Below are 25,768 nucleotides of genomic sequence, written 5' to 3'. Positions count from 1 at the left end.
AGATGCAAGAGACGAATTAATCTCAATCCCGCCAGCTCTAGGGAAGGTGAGAGGCAACACACTTAAGAGAAAGGAACCTAGATGCTTTGGGCCCTTCACATAGGATTTCTCATTGGTATAACAGCAAGCTTCTCAACTCCCAAGAGGATCCCTGGATCTCATCCCAGGCAGCATCATTCTGGGGGTCTGCCCTGGATATGAGGTTCTGAAAGAGCCTAGCCCCATTGTACCCCCCTGACAACTCCTTCCCTTATAAGGATACAAGGGTCACTGCTCTACCTGCTCTATCTGAGGTCCCTCCCTTTTCAGTCTTGAGCCTTAAAGGAAGGTCTTTCTAGGAACCATCTGCAGAAACCGGTTTATGGATGGTCTCACAGGTTCCCCTCTGTGGACCTTAGCTCTTTTCCTTGTTTTTGTTTTCTGTCCAAAGCTTTAGACTTGGTGATTTACAGCGATCCTTTGTGGTACTGCCTTATTTGTGTTAAGCCCCTTTGGTCAGAGCCCAGAACTGTGAAATAGCCACAGTATGCCAGAGGGTTTTTTAAGGAAAATATATTTAGGAAAAATAAATTTTACTAATACCATTAATCTATTTATTTGCATATTTTACAGACTTGAAGCCAGTCAGTACATAGAGATCTTTCTCATTTTTTTCCAGCTGAATAATACTCCCTTGTGTCACTACCATAATTTGTTCAATCACTATGTGGACATTTATTTCCAATATTTTCCTGTTATTATTAATGCTGGACAGATAACCTCATGCAAATGTATTTTTGTATGGTTAGAGGTCTATCTTCAGGGTAGATTCCTACCTTGGGGAAGGTAGTGGGGGGGTAGTGGGGATGGTGGATCCTAGAAGTGGGGATGGATGATATGCATGTGCAGTGTAGTTTTATTAGCTATTCTCAAATATCCCTCTAAAGGGGTATTACACATTTTCACACCCACCAGCAATGGATGAGAGTGTCTGTTTCGCTACAGCCTTGTCAATCAACTTCTTATTATCCTTTTGATACTTGTAGACTATCTAGTGATATCTCCTCTCTCATTCCTAATGTTAGCAATTGGGTCTTCCCTTTTGTTTTCTTTATCCTTCTGGCTAATAAATTACCAGAATCCCACCAAGGGCCAACTGTGCAAGCAGACCTTTCTAAGGCTAGCAAATTCAGGTCTGTTATGTTAACTCTTCTACACATTGGTGAATGGTGTTAGAATAATTACCTAGGCATTTGGGAAAACAAAGTTAGACCCCAATACACATGAGCAAATTACAGGAAAATTAGGTATCTTAAATATTTTAAAAGGAATGAATGGATGAAGAGAAAGAAACAGTCATTTATCTAGAATGAATTGGGGCTTGTGTTTTGTAGAGGAAAATGGATCCTTTCCACATAATACCAGTACCATTCATTAAATAATCTGCCCCTACTCCAACAATTTCTAATGTCTCCTTTGTAGTGTATAGAATTGGTTTTATATATGTTTCTGAGGTAAATACTGTCTGGTGTTAGAAATATACAGGATTGCTTATTGCAGTTTATAATAAGCATTGTGGGTTATCTAAAATGTCATATCCACAATTCACATATGTGATCAGACTCTCCAGTTAATTTTATCATTTTATCTTATCTTTTTTATCATTATGTTAATCACCATACATTACATCATTAATTTTTGATGTAGTGTTCCATGATTCATTGTTTGCGTACAACACCCAGTGCTCCATGCAGTACGTGCCCTCTTTAATACCCATCACCAGGCTAACCCATCCCCCCACCCTCCTCCCCTCTAGAACCCTCTGTTTGTTTCTCAGAGTCCATAGTCTCTCATGGTTCGTCTCCCCCTCCGATTCCCCCCCTTCATTCTTCCCTTCCTGCTATATTCTTCTTTTTTTTTAACTCATTTTATCTTATCTTTAATATAATAGCATTATATTGATTGGGGCCGAGAGGTACTGAAATTCTCATATAAGTCCTTTGAAACTCTTAGAATTTCAAAATGGAAAGTGTATTGGCCAGGTCAAAGAATATGTCTCTGTGTTGCCAAAGCCAGCTCGTTGTCTTTTATGAAGACTTTCATGATGGTGCTCATTACCTAGATGACATTTTAAAGAATCCACAATATCTGTACCTCAACCATACCAGCTCAGAAGCTGAATTTCCTCATACAAAAAAAAAGTAGGATCCATTTATATAGGGTGAGCTCATAATTAACAAAATTACAAGGCTTATATAGAATCCAGAATGTCAGTTTACTAATTTGTACAGGGAGATAGCAACATCAAAGGAAATAAAATAATATTATCCATTGGATTCTCTTACTGTATGTGCACCTATAGGAAATTAAAATCAAAATCAGAAGGTCAATTAAATTGAATTTAAAAGTAAATACTTTTCATATACATTTAAATGTGTAAAAGTTTGTTGTAAGGTTGGAAGGTAAGATTACTTTTATTTTAAATTTTTCAAAATTTTTTCCACATTTATTGAGATATAATTGACAACATTGTGCAAGTTTAAGGTGTACAATGTGATTATATACATATATATTGTGAAGTGATTAGCACAAATAGGTTAGTTAACATCCATCACCTCCCGTAGTTATCGTGCGTGTGTGTGTGTTAAGAGCATTTAAGATCTACTCTTTTAGCAAATTTCAATTTATCATATGGTATTGTTCACTCCAGTCATCAGGCTGTACATTAGATACCCAGGACTAACTCATAACTGCAAGCTTTTACCCTTTGAACTCCATCTCCCCATTTCTCCCACCTACCTGGCAACCACCTGTCTATTTTCTGTTTCTATGAGTTTGACTTTTTTTAGATTCCATATATAAGTGAGAATATATGGTATTTGTCTTTCTCTGATTTATTTCACTTAGCATAATGCCCTCAAGGTCTGTCCATGTAGTCTCAAATGGCAGGATTTCTTTCTTTCTCATGGCTGAATAATATTCCATTTTATATGTATAACATTTTCTTTATTCATTTATCCATTGGTGCATAATTAGGTAGTCTCCAAGTCTTGGCTATTGTGTAGTTTCCATGTCTTGGCTATTGTGAACAACACTACAAAGGAACATGGGGGTGCAGGTATCTTTTTGAGATAGTGATTTCATTTCCTTAGAATATATACCCAGAAGTTGGATTGTTGGGTCGTATGGTAGTTCTATTTTTAATTTTTTGAAAAGCCTCCACACAGTTTTCCATAGTGACTGTTCCAATTTACATTCCCACCAACAGTGCAGAGGAGTTTCCTTTTCTTCACATTCTTGGCAACAGGTGTTATCTCTTGCTTTTTGATAATAGCCATTCTAACAGGTGTGAAGTGAGATCTCATTGTGGTTTTGATTTGTGTTTCCCTGATTAGTGATGTTGAGCATCTTTTCAAGGACCTGATAGCCATTTGTATATCTTCTGAGGAAAACAGTCTATTCAGGTCCTTTGCCCATTTTAAAATCAGATTGATGATGATGATGATTACTATTCAGTTTATGATTTCCTTATATATTTTTGATATTAAACTCTTCTCACATATATGGCTTGCAAATATTTTCTCCCATTCTGTAGGTTGCCTTTTCATTTTGTTGCTCATTTATTTTGCTGTGCAGAAGCTTTTTAGTTTGATGTAGTCCTACTTGTTTATTTTTGTTTTTGTTCCTTGTGACTTCAGCATCATATAAAAAAAAAGTTGCGAAGACCAATGTCAAGGAGTTCTTTCCCCTCTGTTTTCTTCTAGGTGGAAGTATTAGGTATGACATTTAAGTCTTTAATCCATTTTGAGTCAATTTTTATGAATGATGTAAGATAGGGGTCAACGTTCATTCATTTGCATGGGAATATCCAGTTTTCCCAGCACAGTTAATTGAAGAGAATGTCGTTTCACCATTGAGTATTCTTGGCACTCTTGTCAAATATTAGTTTACCATGTATTTGTGAGATTATTTCTGGGCTCTCAGTTCTGTTCCGTTTTTCTATCTGTATGATTTTATGCTAGTACCTTAGTGTTTTGATTATATATCTTTGTAATAAAGTTTGAAATCAAGAAGTGTGATGTCTCCAGTTTTGTTCTTCTTTCTCAAGATTGCTTGGGCTATGTGAAGTCGTCTGTGGTTTCACACAAATTTTAGGATTTTTTTTTTCTATATCTGTTAAAATTCCAGTGGAACTTTGATAGGGATATTTTTAATCTATAGATCACTTTGGGTAGTATTAACATTTTAATAATACTAATTATTCTGATCAATGAAGATAACATTTTTCTGTTTGTTTCTTCATTAATTTCTCTTATCAATATCTTCTAGTCTTCAGTGTACAGATCTTTCACCTCCTGAAATTTATCCCTAAGTATTTTATTGTTATTGATGCTATTGTAATTTTAGATTGTTTTCTTTATTTCTTTTTCAGATAGTTTGTTGTTGTATATAGAAGCACAACTGATTTTTCAGTGTTGATTGTATATTCTAAAACTACTGAATTTTTCCAACAGCTTTTGGTTGAGTCTTTAGGATATTTTTATTTTTATTTTTATTTTTTCTAAGTAGGCTCCATGCTGGGGCCCAAACTCACAACCCTAAGATCAAGACCTGAGCTGAGATCAAGAGTTGGATGCTTAACCGAGAGAGCCACCCAGGCACCCCAGGATTTCTTAAATATAAGGTTATTTTATGTGCAAACACAGATAATTGTACTTATTCCTTTTCAATTTAGATGCCTTTTCTTTTTTTTTTTTTTTTAAAGATTTTTATTTATTTGAGAGAGAGAGAATGAGAGAGAGAGAGCACAAGAGGGAAGAGGGTCAGAGGGAGAAACAGACTCCCTGCTGAGCAGGGAGCCCGATGTGGGACTCGATCCCGGGACTCCAGGATCATGACCTGAGCCGAAGGCAGTCACTTAACCAACTGAGCCACCCAGGCGCCCGATGCCTTTTCTTTCTTTTTTTTAAATTGACACACAGTGTTACTTACATTAGTTTCAGGTGTACAACATAATGATTCAACACCTCTGTATGTTATGCTATGCTCACAAGTACAGCTACCATTTATCACCATACAAAGCTATTACAATACGATTGACCATATTTCCTATCCTGTACATTTTATCCTTGTGACTTATTCAGTCCACAACTGGAAGCCTGTACCTCAAACTCCCGTTTACCCATTTCCCCCTTCCCCTCTGGCAACCATCAATTTGTATTTATGGGTCTGTTTCTGCTTTTTGTTTGTTTATTCATTCATTTTTAGATTCCATATATAAGCAAAGTCATATGCTATTTGTCTTTGTCTGACTTACTATACTTAGCATAATACCAGGTAGGTCCATCCATGTTGTTGCAAATGTCAAGATCTCATTTTTTATGGCTGAGTAGTATTCCATTGTGTGTGTGTGTGTGTGTGTGTGTGTGTGTGTGTGTGTGTTTATCCATTTATCTACTGATGGATACTTGGGTTGCTTCCATATCTTGGCTATTGTAAATAATGCTTCAATAAACATAGGGGTGCATATATCTTTTCAAGTTAGTGTTTTTGTTTTCTTTGGGGAAATGCCCAGTAGTGGAATTACTGGATCATATGGTAGTTCTATTTTTAATTTCATGAGGAACCTCCATACTGTTTTCAACAGTGGCTGCACCAATTTACATCCCACCAACAGTGAACAAGGGTTCCTTTTTCTCCACATCTTCACCAGCATTTGTTATTTCTTACCTATTTGATTCTAGTCATTTTGACAGGTGTAAGGTGATATCTCATTGTGGTTTTGATTTGCTTTTCTCTCATGATTAGTGATGGTAAACATCTTTTCATGTCTGTTTGCCATATGCATGTCTTCTTTGGAAAATGTGTATTCAGGTCCTCTGCTCATTTTTTTAATTGGATTATTTGGTGTTTTGGTGTTGAATTGTAGAAGTTCTTTATATATTTTGGATATTAACCCCTTATTGGATATAACATTTGTAAATATCTTCTCCCATTCAGTAAGTTGTGCTTTTGTTTTATTGATGGTTTCCTTCACCGTGCAAAAGCTTTTTAGCTTGGTTGTCCCAGTAGTTTATTTTTACTTTTTTTTCCCTTGCTTGAGGAGACAGATCTTGAAAAAATGCTGGTAAGGCTAATATCAAAGGAATTACTGCCTGTTTTCTTTTAGGAGTTTTATGTTTTAAATCTCATATTAGGTCTTTAATCTATTTTGAGGTTATTTTTGTGAATGGTGTAAGAAAGTGGTCCAGTTTCATTTATTTGCTTGTAGCTTACCAGTTTTTCCAGAACCATTTATTACAGAAACTGTCTTTTCCCCATTGTATATTTTTGCCTTTTTTTGTTATAGATTAATTGATCATATAAGCATGAGTTTATTTCTGGGCTCTCTATTGTGTTCCATCGATTTATGTGTCTGTTTTTGTGCCAGTACCATACTATTTTGATTACTACAGCTTTGTAGTATATCTTGAAATCTGTGATTGTGATACCTCCAGTTTTGTTCATCTTTCTTAAGATTGCCTTGGGTATTTGGAGTCTTATGTGGTTCCATACAAATTTTAGTGTTATTTGTTCTAGTTCTGCGAAAAATGCAGTTGGTATTTTGATAGGGATTGCACTGAATCTGCAGATTGCTTTGGTTAGTATAGACATTTTAACAATATTAATTATTCCAATCCATGAGCATGGAATAATTTTCCATTTGTTTGTGCCATCTTTAATTTCTTTCATCAGTATTTTACTGTTTTCAGAATACAGGTCTTTCACCTTCCTGGTTAAGTTTATTCCTAAGTATTTCATTTTATTATTTTTTTGGTGCAATTGTAAATGGAATTGTTTTCTTAATTTCTCTTTCTGCTGCTTTGTTATTAGTATATAGAAATGCAGCCATTATGTGTGTATTAACTTTGTAACCTATGACTTTACTGAATTCATTTATTACTTCTAATAGTTTTTTTGGTGGAGTCTTTAGAGCTTTCAATGTATAGTTATCATGTCATCTGCAAATAGTGACAGTTTTATTTCCTCTTTACCAATTTAGACACCTGTTATTTCTTTTTCTTTTGTGCTTGCTGTGGCTAGTATTTTCAGTACTATGTTGAATTAAAGTGGTGAAGGTGCACATCCTTGTCTTGTTACCTGGTGTTAGAGGGAAAGCCCTTACTTAGTTTTTCACCATTGAGTATGATGTTAGCTGTGGGTCTGTCATATATGGTCTCTATTATCTTGAGATATGTCCCTTCTAAATCCAGTTTGTTGAGAGTTTTTATCAAGAATGGATGTTGAATTTTGTGAAATGCTTTTTCTGCATCTATTGGAATGATCATATGATTTTTATTCTTCTTTTTTAATATGGTGTATCACATTGATTTGCAAATATTGATCCAACCTTGCATCCCCAGAGTAAATCCCACTTGGTTGTGGTGAGTGATCCTTTTATTTATTTATTTATTTATTTATTTATTTATTTATTTTTTGAGAGAGAGACAGAGCGATAGAGAGAGCATGAATGGGATGGGGGAGTGGCAGAGGGAGAGAGAGAATCCCAAGCAGGCTTTACACCCAGCATGGAGCCTGATGCGGGGCTCAATCTCATGATCCTGAGATCATGAGCAGAGCCAATATCAAGAGTCAGATGCTTAACCGACTGAGTCACCCAGGTGCCCCAGTGGATGTTCCTTTTAATGTAATGGTAAATGTGGTTTCCTAATATTTTGTTGAGGATTTTTTATGGATACCTTTGTTGCCTATTTTCTCTGGTTGGGACTTGCAGTGCTTTGTTGAATAGGACTAGTGAAAGTGGGCACCCTTGTCTTACTCCTGATTCTAGAGGAAAAGTTTTCAGTTTTACACCATTTTGTATAATGTTAGCTATGAGCTACTTATATATGGTCTTTACTGTACCCAGTTCCTTGATAGTTTATCATGAAAAGCTGTTGAATTTTTTCAAATGTTGTTTTCTTCATCTACTGAAATTATATGATTTTTATCCTTCATTCTGTTAAGGTGCTGTATCTCATTGATTTGCATATGGCAAACCATCCTTTCACCTCAGGGTTAAATGCCACTTGATTGTGGTGTATGATTTTTTAGATGTGCTGTTGAATTCAATTTGCTAATATTTTGTTGAGACTATTTGCATGTATATTCATCAGGGATATTGGTCTGTAATTTTATTTTCTTGTAGTGTTCTTCTCTGGCTTTGGTATGAAGTTGATGCTAGCCTCATAAAATGAGCTTGGGAGTGTTCCCTTCCCCAAGTTTTTGAGGGGGACATTAATTCTTCCTTAAACATTTTGTAAATTTACCTGTGAATTCATCTGGTACTGGGCTTCCCTTTGTTGAGAGGTGTTTGATTACTGATTCAGTCTCCTTACTCATTATTGATTTGTTCAGATGTTCTATTTCTTCATGATTCAGTCTTGGTAAGTTGTATGTTTGTAGGAATTATGCATATCTTCTAAGTCACCCAATTTTTTGGCTTATAATTATTTATAGTGATCTCTTATGGTCCTTTGTATATCTGTGGTATCACTTGTAATGTCTCTTCTTTCACTTATACTTTTATTTATTGAGTCCAGTCTCTTTTTTTCTTGGTTAGTCTAGCCAAAGGTTTGTCAGTTTTGTTCATCCTTCAAAAAAACCCAATTCTTAGTCTTATTGATATTTTCTATTGTTTTCCTTTTCTTCATTTCATATATTTCTGCTTAATTTTTTAATTATTTACTTCTTTCAGCTAATTTTGGGCTTAATTCGTTCTTCTTTTTCTAGTTCTGTGAGATCTGTTAGGTTGTTTATTTGATATCTTACTTTTTTCTTAAAATAGGCCTTTATAGCTATAAACCCTACTCTTAGAAATACTTCTGTTGCATCCCATAAGTTTTGGTATATTCTGCTTCTATTTTCATTGATTCAAAGTTTTTTTAATTTCTTTTTTGATTTCTTTGATTCATTTGTTATTCAGGAGTGTGTTTAATGTCCATGTGTTTGTGCATTTTCCGATTACCCTTCTGTTGTTGATTTCTAGTTTCATGCCATTGTTGTAGAAAAAAGACTGGTAAAATTTCAATCATTTTGGATTTGTTAAGACTTCTTTTGTAGTCTATCATATGATCTGTTCTGGAGAATGTTCCATGTCCACTTGTAAAGACTGTGTATTTTGCTGCTGTTGAATAGAATGTTCTTTATATGTCTGTTAGGCACATTTTGTCTTATAGTGCTGTCAAATCTGCTTTTTGCTTATTGATTTTCTGTTTAGATGATATATTCATAATTAAGAGTGCAGTATTAATGTCATCTACTATTAGTGTATTGCTTCTCCTTTGAGTTCTGTTAGCATTTGCTTTATGTATTTAGGTGCTCCAATGTTAGGTGCATAAATATTTACACCTGTTACATCTTCTCTATTAATCGACCACTTCATATAATGATTATATTCGTCTCTTGTGACTACTTTTAACTTAAAGCTTATTTTGTCTTATACAGGCATCTCCTGCTGTCCAAAAGTTGATGTTATGCCACTTCACTTATATACAAAAGACCTACATTAGTAAAGTAACAGATTTTTTTCATAAAAGTGAAAGTCCCCTTCAGATTTCTTTCCATTAGTGAAAATAGATACTAATGTAGCTCTTTCATAAAAGCAAAATGGCTAGCACAAAAATAGACACATAGATCAGTGGAACAGACTAGAAAACACAGAAATAAACCCACAATTATATACTCAATTAATCTTTGACAAAGGAGGAAAGAATATGCAATGGGAAAAAAAGTCTCTTTAAACAAATTGTGTTGGGAAGAATGGACAGCAACAAAGACAAAAGAATGAAATTGGACCACTTTCTTACATCATACACAAATATAAACTCAATATAAACTCAAAATGGATAATAGACCTAAATGTGAGACAAGAAACCATTACAATCCTGGAAGAGAGCTCAGGCATGATTCCTCTGACATTAGCTATAGCAATATTTTTCTAGCTGTCTCCTGAGTCAAGGGAAATAAAAGTAAAAATAAATTATTGGGACTATATTGAAATAAGCTTCTCTACATGAAGGAAACAATCAACAAAACTAAAAGAGCAACCTACCGAATGGGAGAAGATATTGGCAAATAACATATCCAATAAAGGGTTAGTATCCAAAATATATAACTAATTTATACAACTTAACAACCAAAACCCAAATAATCCAATTTAAAAAGGGGCAGAAAACATGAACAGATATTTCTGCAAAGAAGACATCCAGATGGCCAACAGACACATGAAAAAAATGCTCAACATCACTCATTATCAGAGAAATGCAAATCAAAACTACAATGAAATATCACCTCACACCAGTTAGAATGGCTAAAATTAAAAACACAAGAAACAACAGGTATTGGTGAGGATGTGGAGAAAAAGGAACCCTCTTGCGTTGTTGGTGGGAATGCACACTGGTGCAGACATTGTGGAAAACATATGGAGGTTCTTCAAAAAGCTAAAAATAGAACCTCCCTCTGATCTAGTAATTGTACTATTGGGTAATTACCCCAGAATATACCCCAGAGTGATACATGTGCCCCTATTTTTATTTTATTTAAAGATTTTATTCCAGAGAGAGAGCAGGGGTAGGAGCAGAGGGAGAGAGACAAGCCAACTCTGCACTGAGTGTGGAGCCAGACGTGGGGCTCAGTCTCAGGACCCTGCAATCATGACCTAAGCCGAAACCAAGAGTCAGATGCTTAACGAACTGAGCCATTCATGCGCCCCACACTCCTGCGTTTATACCTGCATTATTTACAATAGCCAAAGTATGGAAGTATAGACTGTGGCCCCACCTGACTAGGGATAATACAAAGAAACCTCACCCAACCTCAGACTGAAGGACAGATTTGCTGAGTATTGTATCTTGTTTGAATTTTTTTTCCTCCAGTATTTTGAATATCTCTTTGTATTCTCTCTTGGCCTGCAAGGTTTTTGTGGCAAAATCCAGATAGCTTTATGGTCTAATGTATGTAATGAGCTACTTTTCTCTTCCTGCTTTCAAATTCTTTGTCTTTAACTTTTGACAGTTAATTAGAATGTGTCTTGGTGTACCCCTTTTCGTGTTCATCCTGTGTAATTTGGGGCCTCTTGAGTCTGGATGTCCATTTCTCCCCCCAAGTTTGGGAAGTGTCTGGCCATTATTTTTTTAAATACATTTTATGTCCCTTTCTCTTCTCATTCTGGGATTCCCATAATCCCAGGTATATTGTTTCACTTTAAGGTGTTCCTTAAGTCCTATATGCTTTCTTCACTCTTTATTTTTGCTCCTCTGACTGGATAATTTCAAATGACAAGTCTTAGAGTTCATTAATTCTTCTGATCTGTCAAGTCTGTTGTTGAAGCTCTTTATCAATTCAGCCATTGTATTCTTCAGCTATAGGATTTGTTGATTTTTTTAATGGTTTCTATTTTTCTTGAATTTCTTAACTTTTTCATATATTGTTTTTCCAGTTTTGTTTAGTTGTCCATTTGTGTTCTCTTTTAGTTCACTGAACTTCTCTAAGAGAGTTATTCTGAATTATTTGTCTGTCAGTTTTTAGATCTCCATTTCTTTGGGATCAGTTATTGGAGGATTTGTTTCCTTCGGTGGTGTCATGTTTACCTCATTCTTCATGATTCTTTTATCTTTATGTTGGTATCTGTGTAATTGAAGAAGTACTCTCCTCTTCTAGCCTTTACAGATTCAATTTAGCCAGGGAAGATGTTTGTCAGTCAGCTTATTTTGGGGTTCTGACTGTATCATGTGTAGTTTTCATGAGCAGACAGGGCTTGCTATCAGGGCCTCTAGTTGGATAGGTTAATTTCCCATGCTCTGAAGTTGGTGGAATGGTGGCTAGTGGCTGTGCTTCATGGTCAGTTGAGCCTGCTCACTGGGCTCCATGTTCACACAGGGATCCTGTCAGGGCTCCCTGGTTTGGCATGCCTGGTAGCTAGGTTCCATGGTCAGGTGCGCCCAGAGCCTGGGCTTTGGCCTTCATGATTAGAGCAGGTTTCAGGTTGTGCTCTACTATCAGGAAGAGCTGCAGGCTTTGCCTTGTAGTTGGCTAGAGCCATTGGGTAGTCTCTCCAATTGGGCATGCTACTGGCTATGCTCTGCTGTTGTGTTAGGTAGCTGCCCAGGACCCTTAGTCTGGTGTAGTCACCAGCTATATTCTGTAGTTGAATGAGACGGTAGGTTGTGCTCTGAGGTTGGGTGAGGTTTCTTTGTGTTCTCCCTAGTCAGGTGGGGCCACAGTCTATACTTTGTGATTGGGAAGAATTGGTGGTTAGTCTTCTTATCTGGGTGAGGCAGCACTCTGTGTTCACCAACTGAGCAGTGCCATTGGCTGGACATCATGACTGAGCAGGGTTGCTACCCAGGCATCATGGTTGGGTGAAGCTGCAAGCTCTGCTTCACAGTTAGATGGGGCTGTTAGTTGTGCTACCTGCTGAGGTACTGCTATAGGCTGAGCACTGAGGATGCCCAAGTTTGAATTGAGGTTCCCTCATCAGAATGGGGAGGCAGAGGCTATTCTCTGCAGTTGAACAGAGTTACTTGCTTGGCTTCTTGCCCAAGCAGGGCCAAAGGATGTGGTCCACAGTTGCCCAGGACCTCTGGCCATACTTCCTGATTAGGCAAAGCTGGAGGCCCCACCTAACAGTTTAGCAGGGAAGTAGCCTTGACTTTCAGCCTGGGTGAGGTCATAAACTGTTCCATGGTTGTATGACATCATAGTTTGGGCTCTTTTGTCAAGAGGGGCCAGATGCTATGCTATGCTATGCTATTTGTTTAATTTGTATGTGTTTTATTTGCAATTAGAAAAGGATGTTGGCTTGGCTCCTTGCATATTTGGAGTTGTGGACTGTGCTCTGCAGTTGTCTGGAATTGCTGTCTGGGCTCCCAGCTCAGGAGAGGCCGGAGGCTATGCTCCACATTTGGGCAGGGCTTATTTCCCTACCTGAGTGTGCCATAGGATGGGCTCCACAGTTGCCTGTGGTCTTTAGCCAGGCTCCCTGGTTGAGCAGGGCTGGAAGCTGTGATCAGCAGTTGTACAGGGTTGCTGGCTTGCCACCCTCTTCAGGCAAAGTCATAAGATGGACCCTATGGGAAAGCCTGTTGGCTGAAGACTCAAACCAGGTAGAACTGCCAACTGAGCTCCGGCCACTTGGGTCCACTGGCTTGATTCTGTAGATGGCTGGGCTCTCAGCATGGGAGCCACTGCCAATATGAAAACAGTCTGCTATGATCCACACACTGGTTGCTATGAGCCTCACCCACTTTTCCTCTCTAGCAGATTCCCCGTGGTCTAGCCTCACTGGTTTCCTCAGTGATCCCTGTGAAGTAAGACTGAATTGAGACTTGGATGATTCTGGAAATCATCCAAGAATGCTTGGAAGCTGGACGTCCACCTCGAGCCCTCCTTTTCCCACTGGAATAACCATACATTCAGGGGAACCCTCTCAGGGTACTCTGCTGGCCTGGAGGAGAGGCAATGCAGCGAAAGTGAAACTGCTCCTCTAACACTTTTAATGTGCTTTTTCCATTTTTGTGGTCCATGAAAATACCTCAGCCTCACCCCCAAATTCTGGAATATCCAGAAGTGTCTTGTCTCTGGATAGTTGCTAGTTAGTCTCTCTGTTGGCAGGGGGGACTGAATCTGGGGTCAACCTGTTCCTCCATCTTGCTGTCATTGAATGATCATTCTTGAATGATGCAACCCAAAGTGCAGTCTGAAATGGAAAAAAAAAAAAAAAAAGAATTTGTGCCAAAACTTGAATGGACTATATGAAAGCACACATTATTTTTGTAGCAAAAGTTTCTTGTTTAAAGTAGCTATGAGCACATTTCCATTTTGATTAAAGCTGTCTTTGCAGACTGGTATCATAACTTACCACCTATGGAAAAACAGCCCATATATTTACTGTATTAGGAGCTTTGCCATGGAATATTTCATTATGGGATATTTGGACAAAAATCTGATTCCTTCAGAAGAAAGAAAGCAACTCCATTTAGAAGTCCACCGGCTCTGATATTCTTAATTTATCAGTTAGAAAGCTTGTTACCAATATATGGAATAAAGTAAAGAATTTAAATATATAAGTCATGAAAATACATGCTCATTGCAGAAACAGCAAATAAAGGTAACATTTTCTTTTCTTTTTAATTTTTATTCAATCTTTTATTTAAATTCCAATTAGTTAACATACAGTGTAATATTAGTTTCAGGTATAGAATTTAGTGATTCATCACTGACATACAACACCCAGTGCTCATCACAAATGCCCTCCTTAATACCCATCACATATTTAACCCACCCCACCCACTCCCCTCCCCTCCAGTAACCCTGATTTGTTTGCTATAGTTAAGAGTCTATTTCCTGGTTTGCCTCCCCCTATGTTCATCAGTTTTATTTCTTAAATTCCACATATGAGTGAAATCATATGGTATTTGGCTTTCACTGACTGACTTATTTCACTTGGCATAATACTCTCTAGTTCCTTTCATGTCATTGTAAATGGCAAGATTTCATTCTTTTTTTTTTTTTTTTTTTGGCTGAGTAACATTCCATTGTATATATACACCACATCTTTTTTTATCCATTCATCAGTTGATGGACATGTGGGCTCTTTTCATAGTTTGGCTATTGTTCATAGTGCTGCTATAAATGTTGGAGTGCATGTGCCCCTTCAAATCTGTATTTTTTGTATCCTTTAGGTAAATACCTAGTAGTGCAATTGCTGGGTCATAGGGTAGCTCTATTTTTAACTTTCTGAGGAACCTCCATACTGTTTTATAGAGTCACTGCACCAGTTTACATTCCCACCACAGTGTAAGAGCATTCCCCTTTCTCTGCATCCTTGCCAACACCTGTTGTTTCCTGTTTTGTTAATTTTAGCCATTCTGACTGGTGTGAGGTGATATCTAATTGTAGTTTGGATTTGTATTTCCCTGATGATGTGATGTTGAGCATCTTTTCATGTTAATTTTTTAATTTTATTAAATCTTTTTTTAAAGATTTTATTTATTTTTTGACAGAGAGACAGCGAGAGAGGGAACACAAGCAGGGGGAGTGGGAGAGGGAGAAACAGGCTTCCTGCGGAGCAGGGAGCCCAATGCAGGGCTTGATCCCAGGACCCTGGGATCATGACCTGAGCAGAAGGCAGACACTTAATGACTGAGCCACCCAGGCGCCCCTCTTTTCATGTTTCTGTTAGCCATCTGTATGTCTTCTTTGGAAAAATGTCTATTCATGTCTTCTACCCATTTTTTAACTGAATTATTTGTTTTTTGAGTGTTGAGATTTATAAATTCTTTATATATTTTGGATACTAACCCTTTATCAGATATGTCATTTGCAAATACCTTTTCCCATTCTGAAGGTTGTCTTTTAGTTTTGTTGATTGTTTCCTTCTCTGTGCAGCAGCTTTTTCTCTTGTTGAAGTCCCAATAGTTTATTTTTGCTTTTGTTTCCCTTGCCTTAGGAGACCTATCTAGTAAGAAGTTGCTATGCCTGATGTCAAAGAGGTTGCTGCCTGTGTTTTCCTCTAGAATTTTGGTTTCTGTCTCACATTTAGGTCTGTCATTCATTTTGTATTTATTTTTGTGTATGCTGTAAGAAAGTGGTCCAGTTTCATTTTTTTTTTGCATGTTGCTGTCCAGTTTTCCCAACACCATTTGTTGAAGAGACTTTTTTCCATTGGCTATTCTTTCCTGCTTTGTTGAAGATTGACCATATATGTAACATTTTGAATGAGAGAATGGAATAAAATATCCTAAACATATTGTGACAATGGATTAACTATTTAAAGGAAATAAACTCAGGTTCCCATCGAAAGCATACACCTAGAAAAATCAGATTAACTTTTTTTAAAACACTTTCCCCTTTATTACAAAAGGAAACCATGATCTGTGTACAAAAAATTATATACCATGACCAAGTGGGATTTTACTCAGATATGAAGGGCTGGTACAGTATTCAAAAATCAGTTGGTGTAGTCCATCACATCAATAGGCTAAAAAGGAAACACCACATGATCATACCAATAGATAGAGAAAAAGCATTTGGTAAAAAAAAAAAAAAATCCATTTTTTATAAAAACTTTCAAACTAAGAAGAGAGGAACTTCTCAACTTGATAAAGAAAATCTACAAAAAGCCTACAGCTAGCATCATACATAGTGGTGAGAAACCAGAACCTTTCCTACAAAGATCAGGAACAAGGCAAAGATGTCTCTCCTCATTATTACTTTTCAGCATTGTATTGGAAGTCCTTGTTAATGCAGTAATACAAGATAAGGAAATAAATGGGATAAGGATTTAGAACAAAAAGCAATAATAAAACTGTCTTTTTTCATAGGTGACATCATTGCCTGTGTAGAAAATCTGAAAAAGTTGACACACACACACACGCACACACACAAAACCTCTGGAACTAAGTGATTATAGCAAAGTTGCAGAATACAAAGTTAATATTAAAAGCCCATTGCTTTCTTGTATACCAATGATGAACAAGTGGAATTTGAAATTAAAAACACAATACTATTTACACTTGCCCCTCAAAATGAAATACTTGTGTAAAATCTAAGAAAATATGTATAAGGTCCATATGAGGAAAATTACAAAACTCTGATGAAAGAATTCAAGAAAGAGCTAAATAAATGGAGAGGTGTTCCATGTTCATGGATAGGAAGACTCAATATTTATCAAAATGTCTGTTCTTCCCAATTTTATCGGTAGATTCAAAGCAATCCCAGTCAAAATCCCAACAAGGTAAGTTGTAGACATTGACACACTGATTCTAGAGTTTATATATGGAAAGGGAAAAGACAAAGAATATCCAACACCATATTGAAAGAGAATAGTATTGGAGGATTTTCACCATTTGGCCTTAAGACTTACTATAAAGCTACAGTAATGCAGATAGTGTGATAGTGGTGAAAGAATGACAAATAGATCAGTGGAACAGAATAGAGAGCTTAGAAATAGACCCACATAAAAATAGTGAACTGATCTTTGGGGCACCTGGGTGGCTTAATACATTGGGTATCTGACTCTTGATTTCAATTCAGGTCATGATCTCAGGGTTGTGAGAGCGAGCCCCACATCAGGCTCCACACTGGGCATGGAGCCTGCTTGGGATTCTCTCTCTGCCCCTCCCCACTCCCTCTCTAAAAAAATAGTGAACTGATCTTTGACAAAGGAGTAAAGGCAATAAAATGGAGACGTTAGTCTCCTCAATAAATGGTGCTGGAATAACTGGCCTCCATATGCAAAATATACAAATTTGTATATCTTTTAAAAAGGCCATTTTAACATTAGTAAGTCTTCTAATCATAAACATGGGAAGGCTTGCATTTGTTTAGGTCTCCTTTACTTTTTTTCTACAATATTTGTATAGTTTTCAGAATACAAATCTTGCATCTCCTTTCTTAAATTAATTTCTAAAGGTTTTATTGTTTTATTTGCTATAACAACTAAATGAAAATACATTATAAAACAGCATAAATTAAAATACTCTCTTAATCTCTTTTTCAGTTTCTTAATACATCTAATGTAGTATATAAAAGCTCTTGTAAATCAGTAAATGCTACTACCTCCAAAAATTTTATAAGGGATTTTAAAAGCCATATCACTCATTCAAAAATATAATAATGGCCAGTAAATACATGAAATTGTGAGATATCAATACTCACCATTCACTGGTCCAATTGAAAAGACATTTTGAAAATATAATACCTGGTATTTATCAGCCTTATAAGGAGGCTTTTAAGGCAATACCTTTCCCAATTGCCCACCCCTCCCATCAAATTTTAATACCTCAGATATATTGAGGTCATATGGTAATTCTGTGTTTAACTTACTAAGGAATGGCCAGACTGGTTTCCACAGTTACTGTACCATTTTACACTCACAGCAGCAATGTATAGAAGTTCCAGTTTCTCCACAGTCTCATCAATACTCATTAAATTCAATTTTTTTAAATTATTAGTATAGGCGTTCTAGTTTGTGTGAAGGGATACCTCACTGTGGTTTTCACTTGCATTTCCCTAGTGACTACTGATGTTGATCATCTTTTAATATGCTTGTTGGCCATTTTTATATTTATTTGAAAAATCTATATTTAAACATTTTGCCCAATTTTAATTGGGTTAATTGGTTTTTGAGCTTTAGACTTTACTTATTCTGGATACTGAACCTGTATCAAATACATGACTTACAAATATTTTCTCCCAACTATGAGTTGTCATTTCATTTCATTTTCTTGATAATGTCTTTTGATGCACAAAAGTTTTTAGTTTTGATGAATTCCAATTTATTTGTTATTCTTTTGAAGCTTGTGCTTTTCATATTATATCTAAGAAACCATTGACAAATCCAAGGTCATGAAAATTTATCCTTATAATTTCTTCCAATAGTTTTATCATTTTACCTCTCATATTTGGGTCACAGATCCATTTTTTTAAGATGTATTTATTTGAGAGAGAGACAGGGCATGAGTGGGAGGGGCAGAGGGAGAGAGACTCTCAAGCAGACTCCATGCTGAGCACAGAGCCCACATGGGGCTTGATCCTACAACCCTGAGATCTCGACCTGAGCTGAAACCAAGAGTCAGATGCTTAACCAACTATGCCAGCCAGATGCCCCACAGATTCATTTGGAGTTAATTTTTGTGTATCATATGATGTAAGGGTCCAAATTCATCATTTTTCATATGAATATTCAGTTGTTCTACCATCACTTTTTGAATAGAATGTTCTTCCCCCATTGAATGTTCTTGGCACTATTCATAAAAATGAAGTGGCCATAGATCTGTAGGTTTATTTCTGGATACTCAGTTATATTCCACTGGTCTATATGTCTATTCTTATGCTAGTTCCAAACTGTTTTAATTCTGTGGCTTTATTGTAGGTTTTGAAATCGGAAAGTGTAAGGCTTCCAACTTTGTTCTTTTTCAGGATTGTTTTGGCTGTTTGGGGACCCTTGACATTGCATAGGATTTTGAGGCTCAGCTTTTCCACATCTTTTAAAAAAGGCCATTGGGATTTTCTTAGAGATGGTATTGAATCTGTAGATCAATAGGGAAGTATTGCCATTTTAACATTAGTAAGTCCTAATCATAAACATGGGAAGGCTTGCATTTGTTTAGGTCTCTTTTACTTTTTTTCTACAATATTTATATAGTTTTCAGAATACAAATCTTGCATCTCCTTTCTTAAATTAATTTCTAAAGGTTTTATTGTTCTAGTTGCTATAACAACTAAATGAAAATTCATTATAAAACAGTATAAATTAAAATACTCTTAATTTCTTTTTCAGTTTCTTCATTGTAGGTGTGTAGAAACATGACTGTTCTTTTTGTGTTAATCATATGCCCCCTAACTTGGCTGAACTGGTTTATTGCCTCTAGTAGCTTTCTTGTGTGTTCTTTGGACTTTTTTATGTGTAGAATCATTCATCAGCAAATGGAGATATTTTGCTTCTTCCTTTCCAATTTATATGCCTTTTATTCCTTTTTCTTGCTTAATTGCTCTGGATAGAAGTTCCAATACAATATTTAATTTAAGTGGTGAAAGTGGACATCTTTCTTTTGTTTTTGATCTTAGGAGCAAAGCTCTCATTTTTTATCCTTAAGTATTATGTTAGCTGTGGGTTGTTCAAAAATGCCCTTATCATGTTGAGGAAGTTCTCTTCAATTCCTAGATGGTTGAATGTATTTATCATGGTAGTGTATTGGGGTTTTGTCAAATTATTTTTTTTCTATTAATTCATAAGATCATGTGATATTTTTCCTTCGTTCTCTTAATGTGATTCATTGCATTGGTTGATTTTATTTTTAAGGTATAATTGACATATAAATAGTTGTACATGCTGAATAGCCACAACTTGACAAGTTTGGAGATATTTATACAGCTATGAAACCATCACCACTATCTATGCCATAAATATGCCCATCATCTCCAAAAGTTTCTTCCAGTCCTCTTTATTTATTATTATTGTGTGTGATAAGAATACTTAAAGTAGTATCTACCCTCTTAGCAAAATTTTAAGTATATAATATCGTATTGTTCACTATAGGAACTATTCTGTTCAGTAGATCTCTAGAGTTTATTCATCTTGTATAACTGAAACTTTGTACCCTGTGACTATTACCTCTCCATTTCCACCTCCCCTTAGCCTCTGGAAGCCACTATTCCACTCACTGCTTCTGTGAGTTTGACTGTTTTAGATTCCTCATATAAGTGGCATCTTGTAGTATTTATCCTTCTGTATCTGGCTAATTTCACTTAGTTCCAGGTTCATCCTGTTGCAAACAGCAGGATTTTTTTTTTAAGAGCCAAATAATATTCTATTGTATGTATATACATTTTCTTTATACATTCATTCACTAGTGGACATCTAGACTGCTTCCATGACTTGGCTACTATGAATAAAACTGCAGTGATAATAGTAGTGCAGATATTTCTTTGAGATCCTGATTTCAGTTCCTTTGGACCTGTACCCAGATGTGGGATCATGTACTAGATCTATTTTTAATTTTTTGAGAAACCTCTACACTTTTCCCTTCTGGCTGCACCAATTTACACTCCCATCAGCAGTATCCAATGGCTCCCTTTTCTCCACATCCTTACCAATATCTATCTTTTGTTTTGTTTTTAATAATAGCCATCCTAGCAGGTGTGAGGTGATATCTCTTTGCAATTTTGATTTGCATTTCCACTATGATTAGTGATGTAAAGCACGTTTCATGTACCTGTTGGTCATTTCTATATCTCCTTGGAGAAATGTTTTTTCAAGTCCTTAGCTCAATTTTTAATTGGATTATTTGGGGTTTTTTTGTTTTGTTTTGTTTTGTTTTTTACTCTTGTGTTGTAGGAGTTCCTTATTTTGGCTATTAACACAGTATCAGATGTATCATTTGTAAATATTTTCTTCCATTCAATAGGTTGCTTTTATATTTTGTTGATTTTTCTTTCTTTGCTGTGCAGTAGCTTTTTGGTTTGATGTAATCCCACTTGTTTTTGTTTCCCTCCTGCTTATGTATTTTTGCTTTTGGTGCCTATGCTCTTGGTTTCATTTCCAAGAAATCATTGCCAAGGCCAATGTCAAGAAGATTTCTTCTGTTTTCTTCTAGGGATTTTAATTTTAGGTCTTATGTTTAAGTCTTTAACACATTTTGAATTGATTTTAATGTATGGTGTGAGATAAGTGTCCAATTTTATTTTTTTGCATGTGGATATCCAGCTTTCCCAGAACCATTTATTGAAAAGACTATCCTTTCCCCACTGTGTAAATATAGTGGTACCCATGTAGAAGATCAGTTGACCATATATGTTTGTGTTTATTCTGGGCTGTCTTTTCCGTTCCATTGGTCTATAGGTCTGTATTTATGCTGGCATCATTCTGTTTTGATTACTGTTGCTTTGTAATATATTTTGAAGTCAAGAAGAATCATGCCTCTATCTATTTCCTGCTTGTTCAAAATTGCTTTGTTGTGATGATCACTGGGTGTTATATGTAAATGATGAATCACTAAATTCTACTCCTGAAACTAATATTACACTCTATGTTAACTAACTAGAATTTAAATAAAAACTTGAAACAAAGAAAAAATAAAGAAAATTGCTTTGGTTGTTTGGAGTCCTTTGTGATTCCCTATGAATTTTAAGTTTATTCTATTTTTTATAAAACAGTGCCATTGTTTTTCTTAATGGAAATTGCATTGAATCTGTAGATTTCTTTGTATATTATGGACATTTTAACAATATTAATTCCCCCAGTCCATGAACATGGAATGTCTTTCCACTTATTTGTGTCTGTGTTAAGTATTTTATAGTTTTCCATGTACAAGTATTTCACCTCCTTGGGCAAGTTTATTCCTAAATATTTTATTTTTTGATGCTACTGTAAATGTAATTTCCTTCTCATATAGTTCATTTTTAGTGTAGAGAAATGTAACTGATTTTATGAGAAATGTATATTGATTTTGTATCCTGCAACATTGCTGGATTTGTTAGTTTTAAAGGGCTTTTATTTTTTTGAGGCTATAGGGTTTTCTACATATAATAGCGTGTTATCTGCAAGGACAATTTTATGTCTTCCTTTCCAAATTGAATAACTTCTGTTTCTTTTTCTTGCCTAATTGCTCTGGCTAGGACATCCAGTACTATGTTGAATAGGAGTAGTGAGAGTGGACACTCTTATCTTGTTTCTGATTTTAGAGGAAAAACTCTCAGTGTTTTGCCATTAGATGTGATATCAGCTGTGGGGTTGTTCTATATGCCCTTTATTGTGATGAAGTAAGCTGCTTCTACAACTAATTTTTTTCTATCATGAAAAGATGTTGAATTTTATCAAATGCTTTTTCTGCCTCTGTTGAGATGATCATGTGATTTTTTCCTTCATTCTCTTAATTTAGTATATCATGTTAATTAATTTGTGAATATACTAAACATTCTTGCATCTTTGAGATAAATCCCATTTGGTTAAGGTGTCTGATCCATTTAATGTGCTGTTGAATTAAGTTTGCTAATATTTTGTTGAGAATTTTTGCATCTGTTCATCAGGAATACCATCCTGTAGTTTTCATCTCTTATGATGTCTTTGTGTGGTTTTGGTATCACGGTGATTCTGGCCTCACAAAATAAGTTGGGAAGTATTCCCTCTTCCTAAATTTTGTAAGAATTTATGTTAATTCTTCTTTAAATGTTTGGTAGAATTCACCTCTGAAGCCATCTTATCCTGGGCATTTTTTTTTTAATTTTATTTTGTTATGTTAGTCACCATACAATACATCTAGTTTTTGATGTACTGATCCATGCTTCATTGTTTTTGTATAATGGAAGTTCTTTGATTACTGAATCAGTCTCTTTGTTATTGTTCTCTTGATACTTTCTATTTCTTCTTGATTCAATCTTGGTACTTGTATGTTTCTAGTAATCTATCTGTTTATCCTAGGTTGTCTAATTTGTTGGTATATAATTATTCAAAATAGTCCCTTATGATCTTTTTTATTTCCATGGCATTAGTTTTCATGTCTCCTATTTATGATTGTACTTGAATATTATCTTTTTTCTTAGTCTAAGTAAGAGTTTGTTAATTTTGTTTGTATTTTCAAAAATCCAACTTTATTTTTGTCAATTTCTTCTAATGTCCTATTATTTATTTCTTTTTTCTGCTCTAATTTTTTATTTCCTTCCAACTAACTTTGGAATTAATTTGTTCTTTTTCTAGTTTCTTGAAGTGTATTGTCAGTTTATTTGAGAGCCTTCCTTTTATTAATGTAAACATTTATCACCATAAACTTTCCTCTTTGTACCATATATATTTGTTTCTTTGTTGTTGCTGCATCCCATAACTTTTGGTATGTTGTGTTTTAGTTTCCACTTGTCTCAAAATATTTTCTCATTTTTCTTTTGGTTTCTTATTCGACCCAGTGGTTCCAATGGTCGTTCAACAGTGTGTTGTTTAACTTGCATGTATTTGTAAAAATTTTTCGTATTTTTCCTTTTGTTATTGATTCCTACTTTCATTCCATTGTAGGTTAGAAAAAAATCTCAGAATGATTTCGTTTTTCTTAAGCTATTTAACAGTTTTTCATTGACCTAGTTTGTGATTTTTCCTGGATAACACTGCATGTGTAATTGAGAAGAATATGTATTCTACTGCTGTTAGGTGGAATGTTCTGTATATGTCTTTTAGGCTCATAGAATCCATAATGTTCTTCACATCATCTGTTTCCTTTCAGACTATCACTCTGGATGATCTAACCGTTATGGTAAGTGGGGTGTCAAAGTCTCCTAGTATTATATTGCTATTTCTTCCTTCAGATCTGCAAATGATTCCTTTATATATTAATGTGTTCTGATGATGTGTGCATATATATATATATATATATATATTTATCATTATTTTATTTTTCCCATTGAATTCATCCTTTAACATTATCTAATGACCTTTGTCTCTTGTGACAGTTTTGACTAAAATCTGTTTTGTCTGATGTAAGTATAGCTACATGTGTCCTCTTTTGGTTGCCATTTGCATATAATATTTATTAATCCTAAACTTCAATCTATGTGTGCTCTTAAACCTAAAGTGTGACCCTTCTAGAAAATATATAGTGTGGTCTTGTTTATGCATTCAGCATCTCTCCACCTTATGATTGGTGAACAAGTTCCATTTATATTTAAAGCAATTATTTTTTATTTTTAATTTTAATTTCAGCATACTTAACATACAATGTTCTATTAGTTTCAAGTGTATAATATAGTGATACAACAATTCTATATAATACTCAGTGCTCATCATTATAAGTATACTCTTTAATCCCCACCACCTATTTCACCCATCCCCCCAAACACCTACCCTCTGATAACGATCAGTTTGTTCTCTATAGTTAAGAGTCTCTTTCTTGACAAATACCAGATGATTGGTTTTTCTCTATATCTCTTTTTTCCTTTCCTCATTTGTTTCTTAAGTTCCACATATGAGTTAAATCATATGGTATTGTCTTTCTCTGACTTATTTTGCTTAGCATTATATTCTCTAGCTCCATTCACGTTGTTGCAAATGGCAAGATTTCATTCTTTTTATGGCTGAGTAATATTCCATTGTGTGTGTGTGTGTATACCACATCTTCTTTATTCATTCATCCGTTGATGGACACTCAGGCTGCTTCCATAATTTGGTTATTGTAAATAATGAAATAAACATAGGCGTACATATATCACTTTGAATGAATGTTTCTGTATTTTGGTGGTAATTTCTTAGTAGTGTGATTAATGGATCATAGGGTAGTTCTATTTTTAACTTTTTGAGGAACCTCCAACTGTTTTTCAGAATGGCTGCACCAGTTTGCATGCCCACGAACAATGCAGAGGGCTTCCTTTTTCTCCACATCCTTGCCAAAGCTGGCTGTTTCTTCTGTTTTTTATTTTAGCCATTATGAATGGTGTGAGGTGATATCTCATTGTAATTTTGATTTGCATCACCCTGATGATCAGTGATGTTGATCATCTTTTCATGTGACTGCTGGCCATCTTCTAGGATTTTTATGTTTTCAGGTCTTACATTTAGGTCTTTAATCGATTTTGAATTTATTTTTATGTATGGTATAAAAAAAAGTGGTCTGGGTTTATTCTTTTCATGTAGCTGTCCAGTTTTCCCAACACCATTTGTTGAAGAGACTTTCCCACTGGATATTCTTGCTTCCTTTGTGAAAGATTAACCACATAATTCTGGCTTTATTTCTGAGTTTTCTCTTCTGTTCTGTTGATCTATGTGTCTATTTTTGTGCCACTCCCATACTGTGTCTGTTTTTGTGCCACTCCCATACTGTTTTGATTACTACAGCTTTGTAATATAACTTGAAGTCAAGAATTATGATGCCTCCAGCTTTGCTTTTCCTTTTCAAGGTTGCTTTGGCTATTTGGGGTCTTTTGTGGTTCCATATAATTTTTAGAATTGTTTGTTCCAGCTCTGAGAAAAATGCTGTTGATATATTGATAGGGATTTCAATAAATGTGTATATTGCTTTGGGTATTATAGACATTATAACAATATTTGTTCTTCCAATCCATGAGCATGGAATATCTTTCCATTTCTTTTGTGCTATCTTTAATTTCTTTCATTAATGTTTTTTAATTTTCAGAGTACAGCTCTTTCACGTCTTTGGTTAAGTTTATTCCTAGGTATCTTATTATTTTTAGTGCAATTTTAAATAGGATTGTTTTCTCAATTTCTCTTTCTGCTGCTTCATTATTGGTGTATACAGATTTCTGCTAC

General features: G+C 35.3%; 1 protein-coding gene across 2 annotated transcripts in view; it reads left to right on the top strand.

Annotated features, from left to right (window-relative positions):
• The window catches only part of GPRASP2 (G protein-coupled receptor associated sorting protein 2), a 77,249-nt gene that overhangs the window by 685 nt on the left and 50,796 nt on the right, over nucleotides 1-25,768 (top strand). The window lies entirely within an intron of this gene.

Source organism: Zalophus californianus, chromosome X (assembly GCF_009762305.2).
Source record: "Zalophus californianus isolate mZalCal1 chromosome X, mZalCal1.pri.v2, whole genome shotgun sequence".
Taxonomy (NCBI): domain Eukaryota; kingdom Metazoa; phylum Chordata; class Mammalia; order Carnivora; family Otariidae; genus Zalophus; species Zalophus californianus.
Note: the sequence above shows the minus strand (reverse complement) of the source record. Positions and strands in the feature narration are given on the sequence as shown.